The sequence below is a fragment of the Elephantulus edwardii genome, unplaced genomic scaffold (genome assembly GCF_000299155.1).
Source record: "Elephantulus edwardii isolate Elephantulus edwardi_28Jun2011 unplaced genomic scaffold, EleEdw1.0 scaffold00058, whole genome shotgun sequence".
Lineage (NCBI taxonomy): Eukaryota > Metazoa > Chordata > Mammalia > Macroscelidea > Macroscelididae > Elephantulus > Elephantulus edwardii.
In genome coordinates, this window is record NW_006399808.1 from 10,886,298 (window position 1) to 10,899,024 (window position 12,727).

Below are 12,727 nucleotides of genomic sequence, written 5' to 3' on the forward strand. Positions count from 1 at the left end.
CTTAACATCAAGAAAATAAAAATTCTTGCCATTGAACCAGTAGGCAACATCATACTAGATGGAGAAAAGAAACTGTCAACAACTTCATGTTACATAGATTCACAGTGAACACCCTTGGTACCAGCATTCAGGAAATTGGGAGGTGTGTTGCACTAGAAAGTCTGCAGTTAGGAACCTCTCCAAATTAGTGATGTCACTTTGAGGACTGAGGTGTGTCTGATTCAAAACATAGTCGTTCTGATCTCTTGCTGTGCATCTGAGAGCTGGCCCATGAATACAGAAGAATTCCTGCTTTTAAACTCTGGTGTTGGAGAAAATTACCAAACATCCCACGGACTGCCAAAAGAACAAACATGTTTTGGAGAAAGTGAGCAAGAGTGCTCTTTGAAGGCAAAGATGATGTGACTTCACCTCACCTACTTTGGGCATGGAGAGGGACATGATGTTTGGAAAGGCAGAGTGTCAATGAATGAGAGGAAGACCTTCAACCAGGTGGATTGACCCAGTGACTGCTACAGTGGGCTCTGATGTGTCAGCAAGTGTGAGGATGGCATAGGATAGGAGAGGATTCAGATCTGTTGTTGAGAGGGTTACTGTGGGTCGTACTCAGTGGCACCTAACAACAACAATAATGTGAATGTTGAAATATCATCTGCTAAACCTATGTTGGCTGTAATTTTTATGGAAGTAGATAGTAGATCTCCCAGGGAACTTCTGGGTGGATTTGACCCACCAACCTTTTGATTAACAACTGAGTGTTTAAGTAGCTCCTGGCTCCTTTCTCGTATATGTGGTCAGAGATTAAGATTTTGGCGTCAAACTTTGGAGTCAGACTCTCTGGGAAAGAGCATCACCTGTTAGGGAACTACTAGAAGTTCAAATTGGCTTTAGAAGAGGCCAAGGCACCAGGAATTGCTGTCTGTATTTTATTGACTGTGCAAAGACATTTGACTGTGGATCACAACAAACTATGGCTAGTATTGAGAAGAATGGGAGTCCCATGACACATAATTGTGCTTATATGAAATCTGTAGTTAGACAAAGAAGCTGTTGTCAGAGTGGAACAAAAGAACAATGCTGCATGATTTAAAATTTTTAAGAGTGTGTGTAAGGGTTGTATCCTTTTTCCATACCTGTTCAATCTGTGTGTGAAGCTGATCTCTGTGAAGAAGCATGTGGCTTAAGGATCAGAGGGAGACTCATCAGCAACCTGAATTGTGTAAATGACACAACCTTGATTGCTAAAACTCAGGAGAGCCTGATACACTTGCTGTAGAAGATAAAAAACTGAATTACATCTCAACATCAAAAAAACAAAGACTCTTAACACTGGACCAGGAGCCCATTTATACCATGATAAATGGGGAAAAGATTAAAACTGTCAATGATTCCATCTTGGATCCACATTCAACATCGTTGGTTCCAGAAGTCAGGAGATAAGGATATGTATTGCTTTGGGCAAGTCTGCTGTCAGAGACTTTTCAAAAATCCTGAAGAGCAATGATGTCATTTTGACAACGAAGGTGCATCTGATTCAGTCCATGATCTTTTCAATCATTTACTGTGCTGCTGAGAACTGGACAGTGAATAAAGGTGACAGAAGAAGAATTGATGTGCTTGAGTTATGGTGTTGGAGAAGAGCACTGAATGTCCCACGGATTGCCAGAAAAGCCAAACAGATAAATCTTCTAATAAGTGCGTCCAGAGTGCTCCTTAGAGACTAGGATGGCAAGGCTTTGTCTCACATATTTTGGGCTTGTTGCCAGGAGAGGCCATTTCTTGGAAAGGGCTATCTTGCTTGAAAAGGTCAATGAGAGAGAGGAAGACCCCTGAGAAAGTAGATTGACATGATGACTGCAGCAGTGGTTTAAAGGGTATCAAGATGATGAGGATGGCAAAGGATAGGATAGGATTCAAGTCTGTTGTTCATGGGGTCGAGTTGTACTCCACTCGAGGACACCTAATAACAATAGTCTGAGGAGAGGGAGCTCTGGTGGCTTAGTGGTAAGGAGTTGTGCTGCCAGCCCAAAGGCATGCGGTTCACATCCACCAGCTGTTCCACAGATGAAAGATGAGCAGTCTCCTACCATGGGATACACTGCCTCTGAAAACCCACTGGAAGGTCAGCTATGGGTCGCTTCTGACTCAATGGTGCATAACAACAGTAAGGATGTGAGCAGAGTAAAACTGTGCTCCACAGGGTTTACACTGCTGTGCCCCTCAAGAAGGTCATAAGCCTGCCCTTTGAGATACCTCTAGGTGGATTCTTTTTTTTTTTTCTATAATTATATTTTATTAATTTTCATAAACATTTACAGAGATTTTGGGCTTCCACTCATTCATTGTTGCACTATTCTCTCTACCCTCCTCCCAGTTTGTTCTTGTCCAAATGCCACAGTGCTTGTCAAAGCCAGTTCTGATTAATCTTCTTTGTCAGTGTGTCCTTTGCCATTCCCTATCACTCCTCCCTGAGAGAGACTTCACCCTGAGTCATAAGGAAAAGGGGATGGCGTATTCTCTTAGCTACTTCCTGCTGAAAAGGGACGCTGTGGGTTTCAGGGTGAAGATCTTCTCTCACTACTCTGAAGGGCCCCTTTGGCAGTAGGAAACACATAGACTATTATGGAGATTGATTTTGGAATTTAGATGCACTCTTATTGATTGTGCTTGGCCGTACATGTTCATATCCTTGAAGATGTATCATGGGGGTGTTGCAACCTAGAAGACACAAATTTGACTAACAAGTTATAAATACATGAGTCCAAAAATTATGGAAAAGTAAAAGAAAAGATTCTTTCATTGTTTTACAAACCCTCCCCCAGGTCCCCTCCACCATGTAGCCCTCGCTCTAGTCTCCTGTGATGACAGAAATACCCAGTTATATCTCTCTCTTAAACGGTTCTCTCCCTCCTCTGTTTCAGTGCAGTATACATTATTGAACCCATCTTACTCAGTCTCTCCCCAACCCCAAGGACAGTCCCATTCTACAACAGTGGCATCATGTAATATTTGTCCTTTTGTGACTGGGATATTTCACTCAGCATAATGTTCTCCAGAGTCAACCATTTTGAATAATATTGCATGAGTTCCTTGTTTTTTAATGCAGCATAGTATTCCATTGTGCGAATATACCACAGCTTCTCTAGCCATTCGTTTGTTGATGGGCACTTAGGTTGTTTCCAACTCCTTGCTATTGTGAACAAAGCTGCAATAAACATGGGTGTGCATATATCTGCTTGGATGTCAGCTATGGTCTCTTCAGGGTATATTCCCAGTAGTGGAATTTGCTGGGTCAAATGGTATCTCTATTTGCAACTTTTTGAGAAAGCGCCATACTGCTTTCCACTAGGTGGATTCTTAACCATTTAAGCCACCTAGGGAAACATCTTGCAATTTTAGAAATTCTAGAAGTTTACTATTCTAGCAAACTGTTGTATGTAGATAATGTACAATGTGCATGTTTCACACCTTTTACAAACTATGTACCTACCTTTCACATTTCATATCCTAAGTGCAGCTATATTTGTATTATTTGTGTGGGTGCATTATTTACATGACTAGAGTCTTACTGGCCTGACTTGAGACTTTGCCCATCTTTGCCAGGGTGATGGTATGCTTGGTTTTTGTAATGTTGGACCGTGTTCCTAACCGAGGTGGAGTTGGGGAAACTGATTTCAAATCACATGGATTAATAGTGGAAAGCAGATAGTTCAAAAGAAAAAAGAAAGTAGTGTTTCCTGGAAAAGGGAAAATAGTTGCTAGATTTTTAAAAAAAAAGCATCATGTAAAGGAAAGTAAAATTACATTTATTTAAGAGAACTTTTTCAATTTCTGGAACTTGAAATTTTAACCCTTATAATGCATATATTTGTATTTTGATTACATGTAAAGTATCTTTGCTCTGGAGCAATGTTCAGGTTTTATAACTTATTAACCAGCTTATTAAGTATTTAATAATATTGAAGAGTGTTTTTATAACTATGAGTGAGCTTCACAAATAGCAGTTTATAGACAGTAAATAAAAATATCTTAACTGTTTAATGTATGTAGCTTCCAGTGTTTATTATATGATTAAATGCTTACTCTTGTAACGATTCTATGTTTAAAAGCTTGTTAATTGTATGAAAAATCACTGTAATTGTCACTGCTATTACTAGGTGTTAACTTTGAAACGATAACATTAACATCTGGTTTCTGATAGTTTTCTTTTAAGAGAAACGTAATTGAAACAACATATTGTTTGCTCTGTGACCTTGGTTTCAGTTAAAAGAAATGTCAGCTGCTCAGTTCAGTAGACATTTGAACTTGAATTGCTAACTTTAGCAGCATGAGCTTTAAACAACTCAGTATTCTAATCCTGTACTTGACTTTGAGCAAGTCACTTAATCTCTTTGATCTTGAGTTTCTCTCATTTCTGTAATGGAAATGATACCTAAATATTTTTGTTATGAGGGTTAAATGAACTCATTAATGCATGCCAAATGGCTAGTATGTACTAGGTTCTCAAGAAATATAGTTATTAATAAAATCAGTAAAATAGCAAAAATGGCACCTAAAGGACTTTTGTTTTCTCAATTTCAAGATATTAAGATTCCATAGTTTAAAATACATAGATGTTTGAGGAACTATCAAAATTATTCTTTACTCAGTTTGTCTTGATTTTTATTTTCTATGTTAATATGCATATCAACAAAGTAGAAAACTCTGTTCAGACTACATAATTATTAGTGGAGGTATGAGTTGAGCATATCAGAAGTTCCAATCATAATTCTTGGTGAGTTTTGGTAGTGGTGGTGTTACGTGTGCAGTTGAGTTGACTACAATTCGTAGTGACCATGTTAATAGGGGGTCTGAACCCTACCCTACCCATCCTCATCTCTGAGTTACTTGAACCCATTGATACTGTTACTGTGTCAATCCATTTTGTTAAAGAGTCTTCCTCTTGTTCACTGACTATCCATCTTCCCTAGCATGATATCTTTTTCTGAGGACTGGCCCCTCCTAGCAGCATGCCCAAAGAGAGGAAATTTCACCCTCTCTGCCTCTAGGGAACACTCGGTAGTTCTTTTCTCCAAGGCTTATTTATTTGTTCTTTTGGCAATCCATGAAATATTCAGTGCTCCTCTTAAACAGCTCAACTCAGAGGCATCAATTCATCTTCTATCATCCTTATTCATTGCCCAATTTTTAGATGCATAGCAAATAATTGAAAAGACTGTGACTTGGATCAGGTGCACTTAAGTCTTTGAACTGGCTTAGTTGCTTCTTTGCACTTTGGAGAGAGGTTCTTGACAAAAGATTTTCCCAGTGCAACAGTACTTTTGATTTGTTGACTAAAAGCCACACACCTTCTGTCAAGCAGTCTTCTACCAAACCTATTGATTGTGAGTTCTGGTAATTACTACATTTCCTTGTCACTTAAGGCCTAGAGGTTTCTCACTATTATGTCCAGGTACTTCATTACTCTTGTTTCTATTAACTGCTCACATCTTTGCAAATAGCTCCCTTAATAAAGTTTTTCTAGTTACACAACCATTGGTAGTTTTTTCTTGCCATTCTAAATCTCAAATAAATGATGAATCAATTACTTTTTTCTTTGTTATAATGTTTTTGATCTGGATAGTTTGTTTTGTTTTGTTTTGGGGGGGTTTTTAGCCAAAACACAAGATTTCTTAGAAAAGGGGGCATTTAATCCATGTATTTGAATAGTATTTCTTACTCATTGCTATCAAGTTGGAATTGACTCATACTGACCCTCCAGCTGGTTTTCCAAGGCTGTAAATCTCAAGGGAGAGAGATTGGCCATCTTTCTCCTGCAGAACAGCTGGTAGATTCAAACTGCCGGCCTTTGGGTTGATAGAACAATGCCTTATTGACTAGGCCACTAAATTTTCCTGAAACAGATTTAGTTGAGGGAAAAAAGAAACATAAACATATCTACTTCCATAATTAGAATAGCAAAGATAGATAATAAATTTATGAGATGAAGCAGTATATCAGCCTTGCTATGCATTTTAATTGTACGCATTAAAGGGAATAAATATTGACCTATACTGGTCCATCAGGGATGTATTCTATCTCCATACCTTTTCAGTCTGTATGCACAAGCGATCATCTGAGACGCTGGGCTGTATAAGGAGGAATGTGGCATCAGGATTGGTGGAAGAGTCATCAATAACATGCGTTATGCAGATGACACAACCCTCCTTGCTGAAACTGAGGAGGACCTGAGCGCTTGCTACAGAAGGTCAAGGACTGCAGCCTCCTAAATGGATTGAAGCTCAACATCAAGAAAACAAAGATTCTCACCCCTGGGCCAATTGGCAGCATCAGTACGGATGGTGAAGAGATTGAGATAGTTAACAGTTTTAGTTTACTTGGCTCCAGTCAACACTCTTGGTAACAGCAGCCAGGAAATGAAGAGACAAATTGCATTGGGAAAGTCATCTGTGAGAGACCTCTCAAGAGTACTGAAGAGCAACGACACCAGGCTGGAGACTAAGGTGTGCCTGATCGGGCTATGTCTTCCCAATTATGTGCTGTGCATCAGAGAGTTGGACAGTGAATAGGGGTGATAGAAGGAGAATTGATGCCTTTCATCTGTGGTGCTGGAGAAGAGTGTTGAATATACCATGACTGCTAGGAGAACAAAAAGGTTTGTCCTGGAGAAGGTGAAGCCAGAAAACTCCTTGGAGTCAAGGGTTCTGAAGCTCCGTCTGACATATTTTGGGCATGTTGCAATGAGTGACTGGTCCTTGGAGAGGAACATCATGTTTGGCAGAGTGGAGGGGCGCTGAAGAAAGGAAGACCTTTGATGAGATGGATCAATTCTGTGAGTGGAGTGGTGGGAATAAGTGCCTTTGAGATGATTAGGTTGGCACAGGATAGAATGGCACTTAGAGCTCTTGTACATAGGGTCGCTATGAGTCACAAATGACTCGATGGCACATAACAACAACAAGATACTTACAACAACAAGATACTTAATATTTTAAAAATAATCTAAAATAGGGAGATCCAAGATGGCGGCGGAGGCAGAGACAATGTGAGCTGCGGGAGCAGCGAACCACTTAAAGTAGGGCCATTATGGCCCTCTACAGACTTCAGCTTATTGATAATTGAACACTTAAACAGTTGATGACTGGCCCTCAGTGAAGATCGAGGCTCAGCAACAGGAATTCAAGGATTCCCAAGGAGGAATGGGTGAGTCTCATGGCTCCCAACCCCCTCCTACAGAGCCCTCGCCACGCCGCACACAGCTGCTGCAACTCCACGAGGCTTCCACAGCCGGAGCCAATGGATTCCCTCACCCAGGATGGATGCTGGGCACTGACCCTCCTCAAGACTGGTACAGCGAAGCCACCACACTGTCACAAGGTGGACTTGTTCTGGAGAAAATTCTTGGAGCCAGGATGGCGGCTGTGGGGAAAGCGGGTGACCGCCGGCCGCCCGCACAAGAGGGGCCGCATGCACGCCGAGCACCCGTGCGGCAGGGTGGGGTGTAGTACCCCCAGCAGCTGCTCAGGCTGGTGGGGGCGCGCGCCCCGCTGGCCGCCTGTGTAGGAGGTGGGGGATGGGATGCATGCCCGCCATCTGCAGGTTTGGGTTTCCTTGGACAGGCCAAAGAAGACGAGTACCTATAGAATGGATTGCTGAAAGTCACTTGTGAGTCTGATGACCTTAACACTGGCAGCATGCACGAGAGGACCCACATCCTAACTGCACCACATATTTTGTTCTGTTGAATGCTTCTGCCAAAAGATGGTTAGACCTGTGGGGAGTCTGTTCACAATTCTCGGGTTCCTTTTATCATATTTAAAGGGGGAGGGCAGTGACACCTACTTCAAAATATAGTATGAACACTTATGGGGGGGGTAAAAGTGGGAGTGCTGGAATTGAAGACAATATCCCTGACCACAGAGTCCTCAGTCAGGCGAGGGGACCAGACTGGGGTAGGGGCAATTGGAGGGGGAGTATACCAGCCAGCTCCTGGGGGGTGTTGCCCTGCTCGGGATGGGCTGCCCTCGGCCCCCGGCTCGGGGCGAGCCGTCACAGTCCTCTGGCCGGGACGGGCTGCCCCCGGCTCGGGGCGAGCCGTCGTGGCCCTCTGCCCGGGGTGGGCTGCCCCCGGCCCCCGGCTCGGGGCGAGCCGTCGCGGCCCTCTGCTTGGGACAGGCTGCCCTTGGCCCTCTGCCCGGGGTGGGCTGCCCCCGGCCCCCGGCTCGGGGCGAGCCATCACGGCCCTCTGCCCGGGGCGGGCTGCCCTCGGCCCCCGGCTCGGGGCGAGCCGTCGTGGCCCTCTGCCCGGGGCGGGTTGCCCCCGGCCCCCGGCTCGGGGCGAGCCGTCGCGGCCCTCAGGGTGAGCTCCTCAGTCCCCAGATTGTGCCATCTGAACCCTGGGTGGGGAAGGGAAAAAAAAAAAAAAAGAATGCCTAGGGTATCCAGAGAATGTTACCTAGGCCACCTTCTGCCACCCTCCCCCCAGTAAACCTGAAAGCAACACCCTCAAAGCCCTTCTATTTGTAACTCACAAGTTTGTTCTCTAGGTTTGCTCCCTTTCCTATAGGTAACCTTAACACTGAGTTTTACTCCAGAATTGACCCTGAACCCAGTGCCAGTGACAAAAAGGAAATACAGCTGACAGCTAAGGAAGCAAAGGAGAATGGAGCCTCTGGGTTCATCCAGCCACCCCCAGTGGACCCACCTGGGAAAACACTTTGCAGTCCAGAGGGGAGCAAATGACAGGAAAATATCTTCTAACAGAGTAAAAAGGCAAGCAGCTTTAACCCAAGACCACCAGTAAGGAGATAAAGCGTCCTCCCTTTCCCCCTTTACATCTACGCCCCTGTTCAGCATGAAGAAGCCAGAGAGTCGGCATCTAATTCCCAAATCAATAAGTAGTTGGTTTAAATTACCATTGGAAAATGCTTGTCATTCCTCTGTAGTATCTAGTCCCCACTGGACCCTCATCATTTCCTTCACCTGCTCCCCCCACTGACTAAACTGCAACTCTGAAACTGCATCCTGGCCCATCCTCACCCTTCTGCCCCCAGCCCTCACCTCCTTGTACCCCCAATATGTTTTTCCCAATCAAAGAAAAAAAATAATCTAAAATATTATTTAAATTCACCAGCAATATCGTCTTACATTAGCTTCCATGCATTTATTAATAATTTATTATACCTTAGGCATTGTTCTCAGCTTTTTTTAGAAGAACTTTCACATTTAATTGTCATCATAGTCATTTGAGATAAGTGCTGATACCCTTGATTTATGGATGCAGAAGGTTGCCAAGTGAAACATCTAACACAGATTTGACTCCAAAGTTGATGACAAGCAAGAAGTGACATTAGTGAAGTCTAGTATCTTGAACTAATTAATTATTTGTTACCTTTAATAGCACATTTAGCTTTCTAGGCCTCAGTTTCATAAAACAAAACAAGAAGCCTTTCATTTCTGATATGTTTGGTGGAACTCCCAATTTAAAACAGGTTTGGAAGCCACAGTGGCATCCACTTCCTGAACTGCATGCCTGTGGAAACTATGAAATTAGAGAAATGATGATAGTTATAGAAAGGCCTTTTGTTCACAGAGTTGCTATGAATCATGCTCGACTGGACAGCAATGAACAACAATTTTACTTTAAATTTTGAAGTTTAAGATGACTTCTTTAAGGAAGCAAGAGAAAAATACTTAAGTGTTTTTATTGTTGTGTACCATTGAGTTGGGAATGACCCATAGCTGACCCTCCATTGGGTTTTCAGAGGGACAGGAGGATATTGCCCATCCACCACAAAGCAGCTGGTGGCCTTGAACCTCTTGCCTTTGGGAATGCAGTACAGCTTCTTGCCACTAGGCCTGAGGAAAAAAGGAAACAGTTGCCACCAAGTGAACCCCACTCATGTCCACTCCATGTCTGTTGTGGTGGGACTGTGCTCCAGAGAGGTTCTCAGCAGCTAATTTTATGGAAAGTAGATTGCCAGACTTTTTTTGAGATGTCTTAAGTGTGCTCAAGCCTTGAGTCTTTAGGTTGGCCGCTAAGCTCATTAATGATTTGCACCACTCAGGGATGCCACCTGGGAAATGGAAGTTGGTGTGAAGGTTAAAAAAAAAAAAGACAGGAAAAGAACCTGAAATGCCTGATACATCTGTCGTCCTAGCACATTTGTTTGTAGAGAGATCATAAGCATAAACAAATTGTTATAAACAGTATCTATAAAGATATCTGTTGCTATGCACTTTAAAGGAAATTCCACTGAAATAGTCATTTATATAGCAGGATGAGATTTCCTGTGGTGGAAAGAAATATATTATTCTCATGGAGTTACCTGTATTACTAATCAGGTTTTTGTTGTGAAATGAGGGACTGTGAATAACTTGTCCTGGACTCACAATTGAGTTTTGACATTATTGCTTAATACAGGGACCTCGTTTTCTCTGTCTGGAAATTGAATATAGTGCAAATGAAGCAGTGTTCATAACTGAACTTAGCAAGTATAGAATTCTGAAAATACAAGGTGGCACTCTTATTACGTATTGATTCTTTCATTTCTGCCTTCACACATCGTTTCTATAAATCAATAGGATTTGGAGCTTTTGATTAAATAGGGAAGCCCATAAAATATATTGTTCTGTGGTATATATAATACATTAATGTTGACAAATATTTTATATTTTCCTTATGTCTCAAATTTACCACTGCTCCTCATAAAAAGGTAGACATTCTCTGGAAAAGATTTACAGTCTCAGTAATCCATTGGAGAATTTCCATGAATGGAAATTAACTCAACGTCAGTCTTAGCCTTTTTATTTAGTCAATACTTTTACAGTGTATGTGTATGTGTATTTGTTTATTTCAGTTGCCATGAAATCAAAGCATTATAAACCTAGCACCTTATCTCGTAAACAGACTTATTTAAGAATAAATTCATTAATTAATGAAAAATGAAACTATAGTTGTAGATTTATAAAACATTTAGGTTCTCTATAATGACTAGATTTTCTCAGACTCTCATTACAATAGTGTTGGAATGGACTCATAGCTGACCTTTCACTGGATTTCCAAGATTGCTCATCTTTCTCCCTAGGAGCTGCTGATGGATATGAACCGCTAGAAAGACATAGCCCTTGGGTTAGCAGTGAAACTCACCATAGACTATTCTACCAGAGCTCATGACTATATTATTCTTGTTAGGTGCCATTGAAGGAGGTGTCATTGAGTTGACTATGAGTTATAGTGACCCTATGACCAACAGATTTGTATTTTGCCCTCTTCAGGGCCATTTTAATAATCTCTGATATGCTTGAACCCATCGATACAGTCACTGTGTTAATCCATTTTGTTGAGAGTCTTCCTTTCTTATGCTGACTCTCTATACTTTCCAAGCATGATGCCCTTTTCCAAGGACTGGCTTCTTCTAACAATATGTCCAAAGTGCGTGAGATGAAGAAGCTTTGTAATCCTTGCCACTAAGGAGCACCCTGCTTGTGCTTTCTTTCGGCAGTCAGTGGGACATTCAGTGCTCTTCTCCAACATCACAGCTCAAAAACATCAATTCTTCTGTCAATCATATTCATTGTCCAACTTTCAGATATATAGCAAGTAATTGAAAGACAGTGACTTGGATCATGTACCCCTTAGTGTTTAAACTGACATCATTGCTCTTTAGAACTTTGGAGAGGACCTTAATAGCACATTTTCTCAATGTAGCATGTCTTCTGATTTTCTTGATGGCTGGTACCAAGGGTGTTGATTGTGAATCTAAACAAGATGAAACTGTTGACAACTTCAATCTTCTATCCATCTGTTGTGATATTAACTATTGGCCTAGTGGTGAATATTTTAATTTCCTTGGTGTTAAGTGTTTCAAGTCCTCTTCACTTTCAGCAAGCAAGATTGTGTCATCAGCATAACACAAGTTGTTGATGAGTCTTCTCCAATCTTTATTTTTAATGATTAATAGAAGGTTTATTTAAGCAATAATACATAGTCATCTCTGTCAAACTTAATATGACATGTTAAATAGTCGTTCCCATTTTCCTTCCTGGATAAGTTTTTCTTTCCTATCTCTCTCGGTTTTGAAAACATAATACCAGAAGAAGAGGGGCCCGACGCCAAACACAGCTCCTAAGAGGTAGAGCTTGGGAGTGGGCCTGAAATTAGGATACACATTTGCTGATCTTGCATAGGTCCAGCAAGTCAAGGCAGGATCTTCAATGATCTGCTGGTATTTGGGGTCATTGAGCTGAAGCAGATACTCCCATTTAAGCCGGGATCGAATGGCCAGCCGCTCGTTTTGAGCCCACCAGGTCTCCGGAGATATGTCGTATTCAGCTGGGTCAAGGGTAGCAGGTAGGGTCAAGGGTAGCAGGTAGGGTAGCCAAGCGCGATGGCTTGTACTTTGGGAATGACATCTTGGTGCCCCGAGTCTTCTTCAGTCTTGATACTACAGTCCTCTTCATAAAGTTTAGCTTCTTGAATGATTCTCTCAACATACAGATTAAACAGGCATGGAGAGATGAAACAGTTCTGACACACCTTTCTTGATTTTAAATGATGCAGTGTTCCCTTGCTACATTTGCACAGTAGCCTCTTGGTCTTGGTATAGGTTTCACATGAACACAATTAGGTGTTCTGGAATTCCCATTTGTCTCAATGTTAGCCATAATTTGTTGTTATCCACATGGTCAAATGATTTTTGCATAGTCAATAAAATACAAAGAGACA

General features: G+C 41.9%; 1 pseudogene; it reads right to left on the reverse strand.

Moving 5' to 3' along the window:
- Nucleotides 1-12,005: 12,005 nt before the first annotated feature.
- LOC102868774 lies at nucleotides 12,006-12,414 on the reverse strand (annotated as a pseudogene).
- Between the last annotated feature and the right edge of the window lie 313 nt (nucleotides 12,415-12,727).